This window comes from Silene latifolia, chromosome 6, assembly GCF_048544455.1.
Source record: "Silene latifolia isolate original U9 population chromosome 6, ASM4854445v1, whole genome shotgun sequence".
Taxonomy (NCBI): Eukaryota; Viridiplantae; Streptophyta; class Magnoliopsida; order Caryophyllales; family Caryophyllaceae; genus Silene; species Silene latifolia.
The window spans coordinates 32,526,883-32,548,259 of record NC_133531.1 but is presented as its reverse complement, the minus strand read 5'-3'; the positions used below and the strand labels follow the sequence as shown (position 1 = coordinate 32,548,259).

The window sequence follows — 21,377 nt, the reverse complement described above, 5'->3', positions numbered from 1 at the left end:
ACCTATGCAAAGTACATGAAAGATATCCTCACAAAGAAGAAGTCGATCCGGAAACTTGAGACTATCGCCTTCACTAAGGTGAGTAGTGCCATACTTCAAGGGAGTTCACCTCCAAAGTTAAAGGATCCGGGAAGCTTCTCAATACCGTGTACCATTGGCGACACAACGATCAACAAAGCCTTATGTGATCTAGGGGCTAGTGTGAGTGTCATGCCATACTCGGTAAGTAAAAGGTTGGGAATGGGAGAGCTTAAATGTACCAATATCACTCTTCAAATGGCCGATAGATCGACGAAGACACCGCTAGGGATATGGGAAGATGTCCCCGTGCGAATCGGGAAGTTTTTCATCCCGGTGGACTTTGTCATTGTTGATATGGAGGAAGATTCCAACATTCCAATCATCTTAGGAAGACCTTTCCTACACACAGCGGGTGCGGTGATTGATGTGAAGCATGGAGAGCTCACTCTAGAAGTGGGAGATGAAAGCATAACTTTTAATCTTGACAAGACCATGAGAGCTCCTCGTTTGCATGAGCCATGTTTCATGATTGATCATTATAGCCAGAAAGATGAGAAGAAGAAATCGGAACTCCAATGGAGGAAGAAAGTTGAAGATGCTCCATTCAAAGAGCAAGTGAATTGTGACAAGGAGAGCTTGCAAAGCTCATCAAAATCAACCAAGGAAGAAGATGATGGCCTCATTGGCCAAAAGAAGAATTTGGGAGAGTTGTCTCCATCCAAGCAAGAGATTTTCAATGATCAACTCAATGAAGTTTGTGGTCTTTGGGACGACGAATTTGAAGGGATCTTTAATCCCTACATTGGGCATGCCATCGATCATGATCAACAACAAGAACCACGGTCTATTGAGGACCTCTACCATAACAACGAACAAGCTTTTAATTACTTCTTCGAGGTGTTGAGCAACATCAACAACACCTTGAACATGCCTCCTTGACATCTCATCAAGAATGAGAGTTTGGTGGAGTCCTCCCTAAACCACCATTTGTAAATATTTCTAACTCCCTAACTTACATTTAATTTTTGCATTGCATTTTTGTCATTTTTGGATTTATTTTTACTTTGATCAAAATAATTGTCATGAAAAGAGAGAAGTGAGGGAGGGACTAATGATTTTAATTAATGTGTAGTGATTTACCTTAGTGTGGGGATGGGAATTGCCTAGGCTATTCATGCCTTAGTAGTGCCCCCACAATGAAGAACACAAGATTTGAAAGAAAGAAAGAAAGAATGATAAGGGAATGCGTTGGTGCCGGATGGACTCGAATCCGTGTACACAAGGACCAATCCGAGCGGATTCTGAGAATCCGCCCGTCTACAGAGGATCCGAGCGCCCCTGCCGAGAAGACGCCCGTCTTGGGCCGATGAAAACGCAAAATTCTTGATCGTTGAAGAATCCGAGCGGATTCTCGGAAAGACGCCCGTCTCACGTAATCCGTCCGTCTTGTGGACAATCCGCCCGTCTTGCACTGAAGAAAAACAAAGAAAAATCTCGGACAAGAATCCGTCCGTCTCAACCGAAATCCGCCCGTCTCGTCTCAGAGAATCCGAACGGATTCCCGTAATCCGCCCGTCTCTAGGCGGGATTTTTGAAAATTTGAAGTCAAGAATCCGAGCGGATTGCGCCTAATCCGCACGGATTGTCCCTGCGTCCTAACATTGTCGAGTTCTTTAAATACCCACCCCACCTTCATTCATTCATTCATTCACTCATAAACACTACCCATACCACCAAAACCCTCATCCTCTCCATCTCAAAAACAAAAAACCTCAACAAAACTCACCAAAATCAAATCAAACCATCTTTCAAATAACAAATCAATCACTCCATCTTCATTAATAATCAAAACCAAGACCAAAAGCTTCACCTTTGAATTGATTTTTGTTCTCATAAAGGCAAAGCCTTTCACTTTCAAAATCGATTTGGGCATTCTACAAATTGAAGATTTTTGATCTTTTTCTTGGTTAGCTCATCAAATGGCAAGAACAAAGGGAGCAACAAAACCAAAGGCAAAGGCAACAAAGGCACCAAAGACTACAACTCTCTCTCAAAGGCAAAAAGCTCTACAAATGAAGAAAGCTTTGGCAATGGTGGTATCAACACCAAACTTGGAAGTACAACAAACTCAACAAATTTCTATGGAAGCATCACCCTCTACTCCGGTAATTAATCAACTCTTGCATTACCCGGAGGTAACATTCATTTCCGACTCCCATAGAAATACTTTTGTCAAGTTTGCTATGAAACAAATTCAATCCACAAAATTCATATGCCAAGATGCTTTAAAGAAGTTGGGTATTCTTGAACAAACGAGAGTCTTTTTCAATGCCATGGGTTTAAAGAAATTGTTTGAAATGGAGGAAGTAACATACCCCTCCCTTGTCTTGGAATTCTTAAGTTCCTTGAAAGTGACAAAAGTTGAGAATAGGGAAAATATTGAGTTTCGTCTAGCTAACACTAGTAGACGCATTTCCTTTCCGGAATTGGGTGCAATTTTGGGTCTTAGCGATGAACATAAATTCTATAAGCAATATGGGAAGTATGATCCCGAGCCTCTTTGGGAGGCAATCTCCGGGAAGAAATTTGAAGATTTTAAAGCTTGTCGTGCTCTTTTGGTCCATCATCCGGGCATAAGAATATGGCACAAAGTTGTGGGAAATACCATAATTGCTAGAAAAGACACCAATCATTTCACGGGACTCGATTTTATTCTCCTTGAATCAACTTTGAATATTGGAAGAATTCACACCAAGCCTTACAATTCTTTGAGGCTATTGGTTGATAGATGGCTCCATATAGATAGTGGGAAGAAGGGTCAAACCGTAATTGTTAATGGCGGCCTTGTCACGGTCCTAGCCAAGCACTTTGATCCTAATTTCAATAAGGATAGCAAGTACAAGGCTAAGGATGGTGGCCATCTCATTGATATGTCCACCTTGATTAACAAGTTTAAGTGGGTTGTTCACAATTCCCTTGATACCAAGTATGGGTGGCTTACAAGTGAGGCTCGATCATTCACTTTACCCGCAAAGATTTGCCGTCTTAGTGTCCACCGGACCAACTATTTACTTCCCCTATCCGAAGAAGCCGAGTACATCATTCAACAACAAAAGGGTAATCATGAAACCCCCTCCTCTTCCATTGTTATACCACCTTACCCCTATGATTATGAAGAGTTCAAACCACAAGGAGTTGAAATTGGGAAAGACTATGTAACTCTTCTAATGCAAGCCATGCACAAGCAAGCTCATGAAGATCGGAAGAATGCTTATTTAGCTCAATATCCTCCCCTCCTACATTTAGATAGGCAAGGACTCCTTGATCCATCTTGTCCTTTGCCTAGTTGGGCGGATAGAGAAGCCTTGTTTCCGGGTGCATCTAGGGACGTGGTGGAAGACAATGAGGTTGTTGGAAATGATGAGGAGATTGATGATAATATTGAGGAAGAAGCAAGTGGAGATGAAGAAAGAGATGGTGAAGATGGTGAAGAAAATGATGAGGAAGATGATGATGAAGAAAGCAAAGAAGAAAGTGCCAAGGAAAGTGGCAATGTGACCACTTCTCATGAGGGAAGTGGTGATGATAGTAGCATGATGGAAGACTAGCCTTGGAGATTCCTACTCTCCCACGGTTTGTCTATATCTCTTTGTATTTTATTTTCATTTTGATCATTGTTGGTTTAGTCCTAGCAACATCAAAGGACTCACACCTCGGTTCCTTTGAGGTGTTCTTTATTGTTCCCACTTTTGTAAAATCCAAAATGACAATCTAGTCTCATGCATAGCATTGCATGTGCATGAACTCCCCCATGCTTTGACATTAGCAATAGTGTCTTGCTTGGTTTGGGGAAGTTAATGCATACGCAACGGGAGGTAATTTAAATTATCCTCTCCGTCATAACAAAAACCATGCATCATGTAGTATAGCTTAGTGTAGAATTGCATTTAGCATAGAAATCATGCATCATTCTTTGCATAATTTCCATCATTTTGGCCATTGAGGACAATGCCCATATTAGTGTGGGGATGGGAATTCTAACTCTTAACTTTTATTCAAAAACCATAAAAATTGAAAAATTTCAAAAATCATAAAAATTTGAAAAATTGAAAAAACCAAAAACAAGTTCATTTTCCTTTGTATATATTGTCTTGTATATATTATGTTTGTTTCATCCTTGTTCACTTTGATTGACTACGCCACATCCGAGACATGAGGATATTGAAGACCGCATGGTATGATCTTTCCAATCTCCTTTTTCCTCTTTATGTTAATGACTATGTGGCTTTATTTTGATTGATGCGGTAAAACAATGTGAACTTAGGACTTGCATTTAGTTTATATGTCATATTAGTTGGTAGAATCATTTGCATTAGGATGTTTATATGTTAGTTACATCATGGCATGTAGTTTGCATGTTAGAAAAATTTTGCGAAACCGTCTACTTGGGAAGCTTGACAAGTGTATATAGGCCCTAGTAGATGCTTTTTATTCTTAAGACTTTGCTTGTTAGAATGCTTGTAAAACACCCTAGGATGTGTCATGCTAGTATCCTTTGACCCATGGTTTAAGGCCTAGTCAAGAGTACCTTGTGGTGTGATAACTCCTTGGCTACCGTTTATTCCAAGGTGACCCTTGAAACCATGCATACTTCCATCATTCATCCATGTTCTACCATACATTTTGTCATCAAAGGGAATGGGCACAAAAAGAAATTGTTCAAAAATTTGAGTTCAAGAAATGAAAAGAAAAGTGAAAGAAAGTTTGCAAAATGCATCAAAAGAAAAGAGGAGCAAAAATAGAACTCCTAAACTTCAAATACAAGGCACCCTCGTTACTAATTGGGGTGACTTTGAAAATGTTCAAAAGAAATGCAAAGAAAAATTGAAAAGTTGTCAAGTATTGAAATGCCAAAAAAATCAAAAAGAAATGGCAAGAAAGTGTTCTCAAAAAGTCAAATGCCAAAGAAATTTGGGGGAAAAACAAAAACAAAAGCAAACTCCCAAAAGTGAAACTCAAATATCTATCGATCCCTTTACCCATCGTATCCATTTTTGTGCATGGTAGAGAGGGGACGACCCTTCTTCTTGTCTAGGCAAGAGGGGGAATTCCGCGATCCTCCAGTGTTTCTAACACCATAGGGAGTCTATTCTTGACAAAAGCATTTAACGATTGAGGACAAAGGTATCCTAGCTTGACACAACTTGGAGGTGATTTATTGGTATCCTTCTAGGCTTAGTAGTTTGAACAAATTGCATCTATGAAGGATTGTGCACCCTTGAATTGCTTCCCTTGTAGATAATTTCCGCCACTTAGATGAGGAAAGTGGCTATTATTTTTGTAGATGCATCCATTATGTGATTTTGTGTGCTTAATGTTTGGATGTGTCGCCATTTTGGCAAGACCCACCTTGCCTTGCAAGAAGGCATCCTACCTCATGGTTGTCTTGTTGTGAGTTGAAGGGGCGGAGTGAGACCCGCTAATTGTCTCATATCGGCTATTATTATTAGGTTAGGTTAGTATTGGTCCTAGTCTTTGTCACCTCTTTACTCGGGACGAGCAAAGGTTCGGTTTGGGGATATTTGATGCGACCATAATTGGCGCATATTTAGCCCCCGAATTACCATTGTTTCTATGCTTTTTAGTGCCTATTTGGGTCATTTCTTATCTTTAGATCTTTGTTTTGCATACTCTTTGAGATTTTGATCCCTTGGTAGGAAAGGAGTAAGAATCTTGCATTTTCATGGCAAAACAAGGCTAAATTGATCATATTCAATGACCAAGCATTAAGGAGAGACAAGACTAGAAGGCCTTTGTACATAGCATAGTAGAAGAGCATTGTTGAGAAAAGGATCCTTGAGTCCCCAAGGAAATCCCCAGGGAATTCATGAAGAAAAGGGAAGAAAAAGAAGAAGGAAAGTCTTGAGCTACAATCCGAACGGATTGTAGAGAATCCGTCCGTCCTCGCCAGTCCGAGCGTCCTCACCAGGAATCCGCTCGGATTGCCCATGCCCAGTCCGTGCGTCTTGTTCCTTGATCCGCTCGGATTGTCCATCCCAGATCCGGCCGTCCCGACTCCCAGCCGCACGAATCACAGCACAGCGCAGTTTCGTTCTTCAAGCTACGAAATGAAGAAGCCCTTCTCTCGGACAATCCCGGAGGCTCCTTGCTCAACTTAAAAAGTGTAATTACTAGTTTAGCCCTTAGTTAACCCTAATGCATCCTCCCTAATTCTCACTATAAATACCCCATTAGTCTAATTAGAGGAGCATGTTCTTCTTATCAATAATTAGTGTAGTTAATATCAATCAAATCTCTCTTCAATAGTGTAATCAAATATTAATCAAGTTTTAATCCAAGTTTTAGTTCCTTAATCTCTCTCTTGTTCTTACTTTATTTTGGGTAATTGAAGATTATTTGGGTTATTATTGGGAGATTGACAACCTCTCAATCTAGGATTCAAGTACTTCTATTATTCTTGCTTTATTATTGGAATCATTAGTAGGTATAATCTCTTAATCCCTTTTTAATTATTGCTAATTACTTTCATTTATTCATCATGTTTCATTATGTTAGTATGATTGACAACCTTTCTAGCATGATCAATATGATAATGAGTGAGTAGTCTCTTAGCTAGGGTTTAATGGGTGATTAGGGGAAACCAACATGGGGAATGATTCATGCTTAAATTAATATGCTTTCATATCTTATTTGCTTGCTTGTTTTGATCTTAATGCATGCACATGTTATATTTGATGAAATGCTAAGCCTATGAATCCTTGCATTTACTATCATCTTCTATCCTTTCAACTTGACTTGTAAGACATAACCCAACTCGAGTCTTGTTAGACCATGCATGTATTAAGTAGGGAAGATTAAGTCGACTTGTAGGTGTTGTACAATCCAAGAGATTCGGCTCCGGGACCCAAACTTTCCTAGGATTGTAAGATATAACCCAACTCAATCCATCACAACAATAATTGCTTGCTTATAATTTGAGAACATGTTTGTATGATCATATCCCATGATTCCCCTATGAACCCATGACACCCTAGTGCTTTTAATCAATTGTTTACACCCTTATTTCATTTACCTTGATAGTTTATTTTCATTGCTATTTTAGTTTAGTAACCTTCTACATCAACCCAATTTGTGACACCCCTAGACACCGCTAGTTACAATAGAATCTTCATTTCAATACCCGTCCCTTGGGATCCGACCTTTACTTGCCTCTTTACTAATTGTAGAGTTGTTTGTGAAGTATAAATTGTGTTTTGTATCGACCATTGACCAACGACCACATATGCTTAATTGTGAACACCAAATGGCTCCGATCATATTCCCCACCGCATTAGCCTGGAAAGTGGATTGTTGACCGCGTCCTATGCCTCTTCCACGGTGATTTCCACTTCTGCCACGGCCCCTACCACACGCCTTCACCACCTCATAACAATGTGATACGTGCATAATATATAGTCTTTTTAGCCTATTTCAGCACGCATTTCTATGCATTTTTATACTGTTTTTATGGTATTTTGCCCCGAATTGGCTACTTTGGTTCGTTTTGTCCATTTTGTAAAAATGAACGCGAAAGTAGTGGAATCGTACTCTTTTTCGTCCTTTTTGCATGCATTTAGAGGAGACGGGATTTTTCCTGAGTGAGATACTGCACTTGAAAGCGTCATGGCACAGATTACGAGGCATTTAGGCGTGGACTTGAGCTGAAATGAAGACCAAGAACTCGATCGAGCAGTTTAATCACTCGATCGAGTGATTTTTACGTCCCAGATTGGTCGATCGAGTGGTTTTCCACTCGATCCTTAGCCTGCAGAAAGACCAGTTACTCGATCGAGTAGATTTGCTGAGGTGTTTGCTCTCGATCGAGTGGTTTTAATCCACTCGATCGAGTGGTTTCGCTGATTATGGGCTTTAAACAGCCCGTGTGTTGTTTAATTTCGCAAAACTTAAGTACTTTACTATTTAAACCTACGTTAACTAGGTTATTAGGATCGGATCTTTGATCTACTTTTCAATTATCAAACTTTTACTGCGTACTTCATTCCTCTCTACTGTAACTTTATTTCGGGATTACTTTCGCTTGGATTTTGTGTTCTTTACGCCGGATTCGCATCGATTGTAATTCTTTCTCTTCTCTTATTAATAATTAATCTCTTGTTGCTTTAATTCTTCGTTCGTTACATTTATTCTTCTGCCCTAATTTACTTTTATGCAATTTATTGTTTATTTCATTATGTTTACTGCTAGAATTTTATCTGCTGTTAATTTAATTAGCGACATGAGTAGCTAAACCCCTTTCATGTTGGGATTAGGGGATCTGCGGTAGGATTGTGACGATGTAGTAAATGAAACAGATGAAATAATTACGAGACTCTGTCACCATAGCAATTTAATTGTATTTATTCAACTTAGTTGAGTGCACATACGAGTTAACCTTTAACGGCAAAAATTAATCCTAGATCGAAAGATTGGACTAAATAGGCCTGCTATGAACAGTAGACTACCCTGACGAGAATGAAAGTTAAGTTAGTGGTATTTTAGGATAGAAAGTGGATCGAAAGGACCTTTCAACATCCGTCTTACATTAATTGCCCGAGTCATTTACAGTTTGAGTCTTTGGACAACCGTAGTGAACCGAAATCCCGACATGTCCCTCTCTATCCGATAGTTTTATATTTTTTTCTCCGCTTTTATTGCTCTTACCCTTTATTCCTCTTTCCTTTAAATCTCGTAGTTTAGATAACAAATCAAACAACCCCCCCCCCCCCCCCCATTTGTGACCAAATAGACGGACTTCTACAAATATCTTGCCTCCCTGCGGAGATCGACCTGACTTCCCTAGCTATATAGTTAGTTGAGTTAGTTTATTTTTGACAGGTATACGACAGACGTGTCAAATTTTGGCGTCGTTGCCAGGGAGGCAATTGCCCTATTTGTTTTTTGTTCCGTTTATTTATCCGTCTCAGGGAATTTCTATTCCTTGAGGCCGTTCTTATTATTTTCTTTCAGTGTTGTTTATGCCCAAGTCAGACAGTTTTGAATTAGTTTGGTGATTGTAACCGGAGAGATTATTCAAGCATAGACTCCGTCCGCTAAGGAAATCACGAAAGGAAGACTTGAGTACTTTCGAGCCAGAGTTATATCATTCCCTTTTCGCGGAAGACAGTCCGATTTCTACAGTAAAGATGCCAAAGCTTTCCAGTCATTCAGTGCCTAAAGCATCCTCTATTCCGAAGGGTTTCAATCTCCAGACTGAGGATGGTAATACATTCGATATCCGTCCTTCTTATATCAATCTGGTGGAGAGGAATATCTATAGAGGTGTGGCAGGTGAAGATCCGAGGAAGCATATGGAGACCTTTACCGATTACTGTTCTACTATCCCCGCCACTAAGGGGGTAACTCAGGATAAGATTAAGGAAGTTCTATTTCCATTCTCTTTAGCTGATTCAACCAGGGAGTGGCTGACTGACTTGGACCGCACAGCTGCTGGGGTTACAGATTGGGAGTCTCTTGCTCTTGCATTTTACAAGAGATATTTCCCTCCACAACGCACCAATTTGCTGAGGGCCAAGATTACTAGTTTCAGACAGGCTCCCGATGAAACTTTCTATGAAGCATGGTCACGATTCAAGAAGTTGGTGAGGTCTATCCCTCACCATGGTTTTGACGCATGGTTTCTAGCTAATCAGTTCTATAATGGGCTGTACGACGACCAGAGAGCCATACTTGATGCGGCATCTAGTGGAAGATTTCAGGAGAATACAGATGATGATAAGGGATGGTCCCTTATTGAAGAGATGGCGAATCACAAGGTCTTGAATATGGTAACCGAGGGATGGGATTAGGACAGTTCATGCAGTTGATAAGGAGTTTTGGCTCATTGGAGACCATGAATGCTAGGTTCGACAAGTTAGAATTACAAGCTGCTGGGGAGCCTCAGACGGTCCATGTTCTTATTAGGGGAGAGACCGTTTCATGTGAGAGATGTGGGAGTAATGATGGCCACACTGCTGTTGGCTGTCTTGTAGAGAAGGAACAAGTCCTTGCCTTTCAGCAATATAGGCAGGGAGGGGTTCCTATTACAATAATCAAGGCGAGTCCATCCCAACCGAGGTGGACTAGTCGAATGTGCTCAATCCTACTCCTCCTCCGCACCCAGCAGTGACCTTATGTCCCTCCACACAAGAATCAACAAGGCTTTCAAAAGCCCCCTTCTTTTACTCCTCCTAACCATGGTGCATCATCTTCCGGTGGGGTGAGTGAAATTGGTGAGTTTAAGTCTATGTTGCAAGACTTCACGAAGCAGTGGCAATTGAGTGATCACCGTAAAGATGCGTCCATAAAGGCACTTGAAACTCAAGTTGCCCAATTAGCCACTAATCACTCCACAAGAAAGCAGGGTCAATTACCGACTCAAAATGAGAAGAATCCACACGAGACGGTAAATTTCATCAATCTGAGAAGCGGTCGTTCATATGAGGGATCTGAAATGCGTAAATCGGACCCGAGGAGAGTCAGAATCGATGGTGAATAGTGTTCGCGAAGAAAATGAGCTCACGGCAAAGAAAGTGCTCGATCGACTGGTTTCAGGTGGTCGATCGAGCAGATTTGGGGACGAAAGTGGTCGATCGAGTGAAAATACCACTCGATCGAGTGAACAGAAAGGAGTAATGGTCGATCGAGTAGTTTTTCTACTCGATCGAGTGATGAGCAAAATGGAGTTGCTCGATCGAGTGAAAAATCTACTCGATCGAGTGATATTGATGAAGATTCTACTCGATCGAATGAGTATATTGGTCGATCGAGTAGTTTTGATGACGGGAAGCTTATTCGAGAGCCCACTAGTGCTCGTTTAAGCGATAAATCACCGGAAAGACCTCGTTCGAGAGGTAAGAAGCGCCCAAAGGATACAGTAACTTTCTCCGGAAGATACATTGAAGAGAGAAACAAGGGACTCGAGATACCTATCACGGTTCCCTTCCCGAGGCGGCTGCAGAATACTAAGGCCAATCAACAATTCGGCAAATTTGTCGAACTTCTGAAAAGCTTGGAAGTCATTTGTGCCGTTCATCGAGTTGTTTGACAAAGGTACCCTCTTATCTTAAGTTTATGAAAGAAATTCTATCGCATAAGAGGAGTATTAGTGATAGTGAGACCGTAGCTTTGATCGAGGTGGGTCACCCTATTTCAAAATAAGTTACCTCCTAAGCGATGGATTCGGGTAGTTTTTCAATTCCGTGTCATATCGGTAACTATTTAATTGATAATGCGCTATGCGATTTAGGCGCTAGCGTAAGTGTCTTACCGCTGTCTCTGGCCAAGAGACTTGGTTTGACAAAGCTGAGTTGCACTAACATGACAGTCCAGATGGCCGACCGTAGTATATCACGGCCACTAGGCATAGTAGAAGACGTACCTGTGAGGATCGGGAGGTTCTTTATTCCCGTTGATTTCGTTGTCTTAGACATCCCCGAAGATGCACACACTCCTATTATTTTAGGGAGACCATTTTTGTCCACTACCCGTGCAGTTATAGACGTCGGGGGAAAGACTTTGACCTTTCAGGTAGGGGACGAGGAGCTGATTTTTCATCAGTCTAAGTCCCGGAGGGCTCCCCTCCAAGCTCATCCTTGCAATGTCCTCTCTTCTATTGACCCTATTATTGACACTCCCGATGAAAATTTGGAGTATTGTGCTGCAATTGTTACCCCTCCGCCTCAGACTGAGAGCAAAAAGGAGGAAAATTGTCTTTTCCAAGTCAGAGGCAGGATGAAAGCAATGAAGGAGTCTGTCAAGGGACATGGTGTAATTGTCAATCAAATTGGAGATGATGACGGATGACAAAGCCGGTGATAGAGGAGCAAGGACGAGGAAAGTTCGCGCTTATGTGGATGTGAACTACTCCCCTCCTACCGTTTCAAATGATAATTCATGCTCATGGAAGTTGAAGAGGACAGTCAATGTTGCTGAGGTGACGTCCTCCAGTCAGGAGCCCCTCAAGGGGCTACTGAATTGCATTGGAAATTAAACGGGGAAATGCCCCGTGTAACACTTTGTAATAGATAATTTTTGAATTTTCCGTTGAATTTATTTTATTGCTTTTAATTAGGACAATTAGTTTATAGACTGTTCTTTAGCGTAGATTTAAGACTATAGACTGTTCTCATGCGTATTTGGTATTTTGGGATATTTCTGTGCGTGTTTTTATGCAGGTTTGGGGAAGTTTTACGCATTCCAAGGAAGAAATGACGAAATTCAAGAGCTTACGCGAGGAAAGAGCTCGATCGAGTACTTTATGTACTCGATCGAGTGAAAATATGGTCGATCGAGCACTTTTTCCAGTCGATCGAGTAAAGTAATAAAGGGGATTTCTCGATCGAGTAGATTTCTACTCGATCGAGTAGATGGAGCATCAAAGTGCTCGATCGAGTGGTTTAAAACCACTCGATCGAGTGAAATGAACAGGACACAGGGAGTTTTTCTAACTTAAACTCTTTTATTCCTAATTCTCATTCATTTGTCCCTAATTTTTCGTCTAAACACCCCTAATTGCGACATAAACTCCCTCAAATCCCCATTTTCTTGCCCAAATCACCAAATCCGCCTCCCACAATCTCTTGTTTGCATTTTGATCTTTCAAAGCCCCTTAATTTCCCCCTTGATTGTGCTCGTTTTCACGACTTTAAAGAAGGGTTAGGGTTTGCGGTTTTTAGCTCGAAAAATCGCTTCTTGTGCTTGTTTATTTGAAGATTAATTGCTTTTGTAGGATTTCTATCATCAAGTAAGCGATTCCTTCATCCTCTATGCATTTTAATTTCGTTTATTTTGAAATTTATGAGGAAAAATTGGAATTAGGGTTCGAAATCTTGCTTTAGTCAAATTTTTTCGACTTTACTTGTCCTTGGTTGCCCTTACTTGTCTTGTTTGGTGATCAATTCCCCTTCCTCACTGCTGTTGCATGCTTAATTCGATTTTTACATGATTTTTTTTTGGGTTCAGGACAGTCGAGATTTTCGACTGTCACTTTGGTTATTGCTGCTGTAATTTGTCTAGCTAGCATCTTTGTTGCGATATTGCTGCTGATTGTAGACTGTTACCACACCCCTGTCGATGCTTAACATGCTTCTATTCGAATCTTGCGCGAATTTCCGCGATTAGGGCTGTTCAGTCGAAATTCTTGACTGTCAGACGGGTTTGCATGCCTTCTTGACCTTAACCTCAGTGTTGTTTACATGCTGTTGTTGTTGACTGTTAGGCCCGCCTTATCGCCATTTACATGATGCTTTTCGATTTTGTTTGAGGAATTGTTGGGAATTTGTTGGGAATTGTGTGCTGTAGGTCGAAAATTTTCGACTGGTAGGGTGGTTTAACATGCTGATTTCCTGCTGTTTTAGCCTCTGTTAGCCTTTGTCTTCTTATCATACTGTTAGGCCCAGTTTAGCCTGGTCTGACTCTAACCTGGCCTGACCTTACTAGGCTGAGTGAGGCAACCAGAGACCGGACAAATCTAACTACTATTTAGCTGTTGAAGAATATTATAGCAAGCAGGCTACTAAATCCTGGAAGAGAAGCCTGATGGTAAATGCAGAATAGCCTGGCAGGGCATTCAAACAAGCTGGATTAAGAAGATAAGCAAAAAGTGCAGTTGTATGAGTCAATAACCGTGTCCTATTTTCAAGGAAGACCAAGTCCAACTATAAAGCTACATCATCTATGAATGTTAAACGGGAAAGACTGAAGATCAGTTAAGAAGTAGAACAGGTCAAGCGAATTAATAGGGAGCATGCCCTATTAATTTGGCAACAACTCCTACAAACGGGGAAGAACGTTGAGAATAATGTAACGTTAATATTGGTAGAATTATAAATAGCGTAATCAAGAATTTGTAAAGGGATTCATTATTCATTGGTTTTTATTGAGCTACTTTACAATTTATCTTTTATTCCCGTGTATTCAATTACTTATACAAATTGGTATTCAGCTTATCAAAATAATACAAGTGATATTCCTTACACTTCGCCTTCCCTCATTATTCACTCTCAATATACAAAACTTATAGAACTGGATACCCAAATCACTCTTTAAATAAAGCCGGATCCATTCAGGGGAAATCCTGCTAAAACAATTGGTGCCCACCGTGGGGCATCTAGTTCTTTAATCAAAAAAAAAAATTCCTCTTATCATCTCTCCATTTAATATTCACATACAAAAATGGTGGAACTCACCCCAGAACAACAATTAGCGGCTGCCCTGGCTAAAATCAAAGAACTGGAGGCAATTCAAGAGAAGGCGCCCAAGGTACGGTAAATCAATAGGCTGAAGGAATCTGAGTCTAGCCTGAGGAAAAAATTAGAAAATCAGGCTTCGGGCTCCAAGACTAGATTCGAACCAGGAACCCCATTCTCATCCATTATCAAAAACATAGACTTTTCCAATTTTGGAACTCCGGAGAAGGATACATTATCCGGTACCCCAGTCATCTCCAATGATGAAACAAACAAAATCAAGCAAAGAATAATGATGGCTATGCTTCAGAAATCCAAAAACTCCACAACAAAATAGAAAAAAATATACCGGAGTACCACTCGTGGCCGAGGTAGAAGTTGATGACTTTGCAGATTCACCCTTTGCAGATGAAATTGCAAAGATTGATCTCCCCAAGAAATTTACCGTTCCATCCATGAGAACTTATGATGGGACCTCTGATTCACAAAATCACGTTGCCATATTCAAACAGAAGATGTTGGTTGCCTCAATACCCAAAGTGAACTCGGCGCAGTCTGCATGTGTAAAGGCTTTGGTACAACCCCGACCGGAGCAAAGATTACAATTGTTCATTAATCTCCCAAATGGAAGTATCAAGAATTTTGCAGAATTGATCAATGCCTTCAATCAACAATTCGCAAGCAACAGAGACATGGCCAAGAGACCCAAAGAACTGTTCAGGGTAAAACAACTTCCTGAAGAATCTCTCAAAGAGTTCTGGCCGATTTGTCAAAGAGAAGGTGGCCATTCCCAGGTGTGATGAAGAGACAGCGGTAGAAGCCTTCAGACAAGGAGTCTTGCTTGACAGTGACATCTATGCAGATTTAACCAAAAAAGCATGCCCAACCTTTGCCACTGTTCAATCCATCGCCTTAGAGCATGTCAGATTGGAGGAAGATCTCAACTTCAGGACAAACTTATCCAGAGGAAAGCAAGGCTATGGACACACTAACAGGAAAAGCTCCTACCAGAAAGGAGGCAACCCCAGATCAGCACCTTATTCCAGGCCTGAACGATCTGAAGTCAACATGGCACAAGAACACAAAGGTAACCTTTCTAGCCTTCCAACTATTCCTGAATATAACTTCTCTATTAATACTGCGGGATTAATCAAACGCCTGGAAAGCCTGGGAGATGCGGTCAGATGGCCCAAGAAATCCGACAACCACAGGAAAGATCCAACGAGATGGTGTGACTTCCATCAGGACATCGGGCACACCACAAAAGAATGCATCCAACTCAGGAAACAGGTGGCATATCTTCTAAAGAAAGGCTATTTGAAAGACTTAATCCAGCAGCCAAAGAACAAAGATGAAGGACAAAACAAGAGAGATTCAGGGAATGGCAAAGATCCTCCTCCTCCTCCCCCCATCTATGAAGTTAAGTTCATATATGGAGGATCAGAAATCTGTGGTCTGACCTGCTCAGCTGCCAAAAGAATATCCAGGGAATCCAGACTTCAGCCTCCTTCCAGGTCCAAGTCATTGCCTGCTATTACTTTTGATGACTCGGACCTGCAGGGAATATCAGATCTACACCATGACAGCTTGGTAATCACCATGCAAATTGGCACAGCTAAGGTATCAAGAATCCTGATAGACGGAGGCAGTTCCATCAATATGGTGATGCTTGACGTCCTCAAAGCCATGAAGATAGATGAAGGAAAGATCATCAAGAAATCCAGCGTCCTGGTTGGATTCAGCGGAGAAACAAAGAACACCCTGGGAGAAATCAGCCTGCCAACCTATGTGGAAGGCGTGGCTTCATATGAAAGATTTGGAGTAATGGATTGCCTATCCTCATATAATGTAATCCTGGGCAGACCATGGATCCACAATGTCAAAGCAATCCCATCAACATACCATCAATGTGTGAAAATACCAACCGAATGGGGGATAACCACCGGGGGGAGAACAGAGGACGGCTCAGAATGTTACACTCGGGCTTTGAAACCCTCAAAGTCGGTAAGTCCCTTGCATAGAAATTAAAGTCACCTGTCGGGGAGAATATATTGCACAATCACAGATGGAAACAGAGAGGTCATTTTGGACCTGAATTCCTCGACAGAAAGTACTTGTAGGGTCATATGCAGGACTCGGTCAGGACCCGATCTCGTCGCCTTTCTCAAAACTAAAATGTCCTGTTTTGCTTGGTCACATTTTGATATGACTGGTATAGATGCTGATATTATAACTCATAAGTTGAATATTGACAAATCATTTAAGCCTCATGTGACAAAGAAAAAGAGAAGAAAATTTGTCGCAGAGAGGCACGAAATCATCAACCAAGAAGTTGACAAGCTACTGGACATGGGAATGATCAGGGAAGTAATGTACCCTGACTGGCTTGCAAACGTAGTAGTCGTCCAAAAGAAAAATGGCAAATGGAGAGTCTGTGTAGACTACACCGACCTAAACAAAGCCTGCCCAAAAGATCCATTTCCCCTGCCACACATTGATGCAATGGTGGATGCCACCGCAGCCACGAAATGTTAACATTCATGGATGCCTCCAGCGGATTCAATCAAATAAAGATGCACCCTGCAGATCAGGAAAGCACAACTTTCATTACTGAAAGAGGTATATATTGTTATACTGCTATGCCCTTTGGATTAAAAAATGCAGGTGCAACCTATCAAAGGCTGGTCAACATGATGTTCAAAGACCAAATAGGAGATACCATGGAAGTCTACATAGATGACATGGTAGTCAAGTAAAAAAAGGCAGAAGACCACGTCAAAGACTTGGAAGTAGCCTTTCAAATACTGGAGAAATTCAATATGAAGCTCAACCCACAAAAATGCCATTTTGGAGTCTCAGCACGCAAATTCTTGGGCTATATGGTGACAAAAAGAGGAATAGAAGCCAGCCCTGAACAGATCAAAGCTATCCTGGAGCTAGAACCACCAAAGACGGTCAAAGACATACAAAAGCTGACTGGAAGAATAGCGGCCCTGAACAGGTTCATTTCAAGATCGTCAGAGAGGTGCAAATCATTCTATAACCTGCTAAGGAAGAACAAGGACTTTCAATGGACCCCTGATCATCAGGCTGCCTTTGAAGACCTGAAAACATACCTATCCTCTCCTCCCTTGCTGGCAAAACCAGTCAAAGATGAACCCCGACGGTATAATCGGTACCACAGCTAAATCGTCGGTGCAAGTCTGGTCAAAGAAGCAGACGGACAACAACACCCCGTCTATTACGTAAGTAAAAGTCTACTGGATGCAGAGATCAGGTATGGCCTGCTTGAAAAATATGTTTTAGCTTTAATTATGAGTTGCACAAAATTAAGACCATACTTTGAAAGCCACCCTATAATAGTCAGAACCAATCTTCCTATCAAGTCCGTACTCGGGAAGCGTAATTGTCCGGACGAATGTGCAAATGGTCACCCAGCTAAGCACATACAACATAACATTTGAACCAAGGACAACAATTAAGTCACAAGCACTAGCAGACTTTGTGGTGACTTTAGTCCAACCCTAGAACCCGACCTAATAAAAGAAGTAAACAAACCGACCAAATGACCAAACAGACCTAGAATGGACCCTATTTGTCGATGGTGCAGCCAACATGAGAGGCACAGGCATGGGGGTAGTACTAAAATCGCCACAGGGGGATAAGATAGTACAAGCTATAAGCTGTGCATTTGAGGCTACCAACAATGAGGCAGAATATGAAGCCCTAATAGCTGGATTAAAGGTATGTATTGACCTTGGTGTGCAAAACCTAAAGGTACGTACTGATTCCCTTCTTATTTCCAACCAAGTAAACGAAATATATACTGCAAAAGACTCAAAAATGATGCTTTATCTGGATATCGTTCAAATTTTAAACGGATAATTCGCGCGGTACCCCTGAAGTTGGCCACTTTGCACAAAATACCCAAATTTTTTATCCGAAAAACCTAAAGAGGCCATATCTCGTGTTTACGAACTCAGAAAGTGAAGATTTTTTTTGTCAAATCGATCATCTTTCCGAGTACTACGATTTGAAAAAAAAGTTTGACGAGTTTGGAACTCGTGACCAGGAGATATGCTCACTCAAAGTTTGTTCGGTCGAAAAAACTTTGACGCACAATAACTCCTAGTAGCGGAATCCAAATACGGCAATTTTTTTTTTCAAATTGTAGTTCTCAAAAAGATGAGCGATTTGGGAAAAAAATTCGTCACGTTTGGAACTCGTAAACACGAGTTATGACCACTTTAAGATTTCCGGATCAAAAATTTGGGTATTTCATGCAAAGTGGCAAACCTTAAGGGTACCGCGTGAATTATCCGAATTTTAAAAGCAAAATTCCGCAATTTTAATATTGACCAAATTCCCAAGGATTTGAATACCCAGGCCGATGCCTTAGCCGGCCTAGGATCCAACTTCAGTCCCCTTGACTTCGACAAAATACCCATCGTACATATATTAGAACCTGCAATAAATAAACAGGATGAAAGTTTCCCAATTTATGTTGCCAATTCTTGGATAAAACCCTACTACGACTGGCTACAACAGGGAATCCTTCCCCTAAATAAGCAAGATGTCAGAGCACTAAAAATAAAAGCTGCTTCATATACTATTATTAACAACGTACTTTTTAAGAAATCGCAGGCTGGTCCGTACCTCAGATGCCTGGAACCACAAAAAGCTGAGCAGATATTATCAGAAATCCATGAAGGATACTGTGGAAATCATAAAGGCGGAAGGAGCCTGGCAAGCAAGGTACTCAGAACAGGTTATTATTGGCCCACCTTGAGCGCCGATTGCCTGGAATTTAGCTCTAAATGTAAAGCTTGCCAGATTCACGGACCATATATCCATCAGCCATCTGAGGAACTACATTCCATATCCGCACCCTGGCTATTTATGAAGTGGGGCATGGATATAGTAGGGAAACTACCTCAAGCACCCGGGCAAAAAGTTTTCATGCTAGCAATGACTGACTATTTCTCCAAGTGGATAGAAGGCGATTCATACAGGCAAGTCAAAGAAAAGGATGTCATAGCATTCATCAAACACAACATCATATGTAGATATGGCATCCCCTCCGAAATAGTATGCGACAATGGCACGCAATTGTGGAAAAGAAAAAAATTTCTTCTCGTGCTCAATGGAACATCAACCTGGTAACCTCCACACCAGGATATCCAAAAGCTAACGGTCGGTCAGAGAATCCAAAGAACAAAGTAGTAATCAGTGCATAAAGAAGAAGCTAGAGAGAAGGAAAGGCAGATGGGTCAAGAGCTCCCCCCTGGTCCTCTCGGGCCGAATGAATCACGCCTAAAACATCCACAGGCCAAACCCCTACTCCTTGGTCTATGGATGTGAAGCAAGAATCTACTGAGGTAGACATTCCATCAGCCAGATGCAGCCTGAACACAATAACAAGCAATATACCTCTAATGGAAGACAACCTGGACTTTGTAACATCCCCATATTCCAAGTGCCTTACCAGGACCACACAGGTATAAGGATGTCACCATCTCGGTTACCCGAGGCAATGATATTCATAAGACAATAAAGAAACATATTTAAAAGTAAATAGTTTAAGTGATTACATGATCAAAACCAAAACTAATAAACTGAAATACAACATTCTCGGACGGTTCATCGCTAAAACTATCAAAGCTATAAGACACCGTCGACACAAACGAAGACTTCTAAGCGCCACGTGATGACTCATCCCGCCTATCCCATACGCGTCATATCATACCGCTCAATAATCGCTCACCACCCCGAATGGATCAACACAGCTTTTAAAATATTTAAACGGGGTCGGTATTAATCACACAATTCAATATATCAACAATAAGATAAAACATGCCTTAACCGTCACACACACACACAACCACACCAATCCCAACAATCTCAATCACCGACCGTCCACCGGACCAGCCCCCGATGGGGGACCGCACTGCACCCACCAAATCCCCGCTCCACATAGTGAGCGATAACCCGGTCCATTAATGTGCACATCCTTCGTGGCGGGTTCCACGAAGGCGAAACTAGGGCGTGAAGCCACTCCCGCAAGTGACCCCACTCAGCCGAGGCCGCGCCTCGCGAACCATCAACAACGATCACAACCACAATCACAACACAACTATTATATCAAACAACCAAATACAATACATCAACCAATATCCCATTATGGGACTAATACTGAGTAGGAAATCCTACCTGGTATGCACACAATCAGACGGTCTCTACTGCTGAGTCAAAAAGCCTCTTCTATGAACCCTCCTCCTATCATACAACGCATAGAGACTACCACATCACATACTACACATAAAACCCCCCAATCTCTAAATTAGGGTTTAACCAAATCGAAGAAAATACCATAAAAAGGGTACATAGATCTTACCCTCGACGCAAGGAACTCAACGGTACAAACAACGACAAGAACTGACCGTCTGAACTCCGGGAATTGCTAAGAATGCGATTAAGAAGATGAACTTGTTTGCTTTCTCTCTTAAACAGGAATTTAGGTTTTGTAAAAGTGATTTAGAATAATGACGATGAAGCTTAAATACCTTAATCGCATAATTAACAAAACCCGAGAAAACTCCCCGTAAAACCGGACACTCGATCGAGTACCCAAGGTACTCGATCGAGTACCCCCTTACTCGATCGAGTGCCTCAGCTACTCGATCGAGTACCCAACAGGTCAGAAACTATTTTATTTCGCAACTTACCCTTACTCGACAGAGTAAGGCCTACTCGATAGAGTACCCCAAGACTTATAAATACGGAGTATTACAGTCTTCCCTCCTTAAAAGGAACTTCGGGGTCCCCGAAGTTCAACCCATACTCTAAAAACAACCATACTAACTCGACCAAGACACAACAACATAACTAATAACTCAAAAACTCGACCAAACATAAAACATGAACTCTTAACACCCACTCCACCAACTATGTTTACTTCCTTAACATGACTCACGATATCGTATCCACCACATATATATCTCTCACGACACCAACTTCGTACATAACCAACCACCATCCACTAACACTGCTAGCTCCATAATATCATCCACTATCAAATCCAAAATCAAGACACTCATAGACATCAAACGG

General features: G+C 41.4%; 1 non-coding gene across 1 annotated transcript; it reads right to left on the bottom strand.

Moving 5' to 3' along the window:
* Positions 1-9,599: 9,599 nt before the first annotated feature.
* LOC141589513 (small nucleolar RNA R71) lies at positions 9,600-9,706 on the bottom strand. The gene has a single exon (XR_012520448.1). It is a non-coding gene; the product is annotated as a small nucleolar RNA R71 (small nucleolar RNA).
* Positions 9,707-21,377: the final 11,671 nt, after the last annotated feature.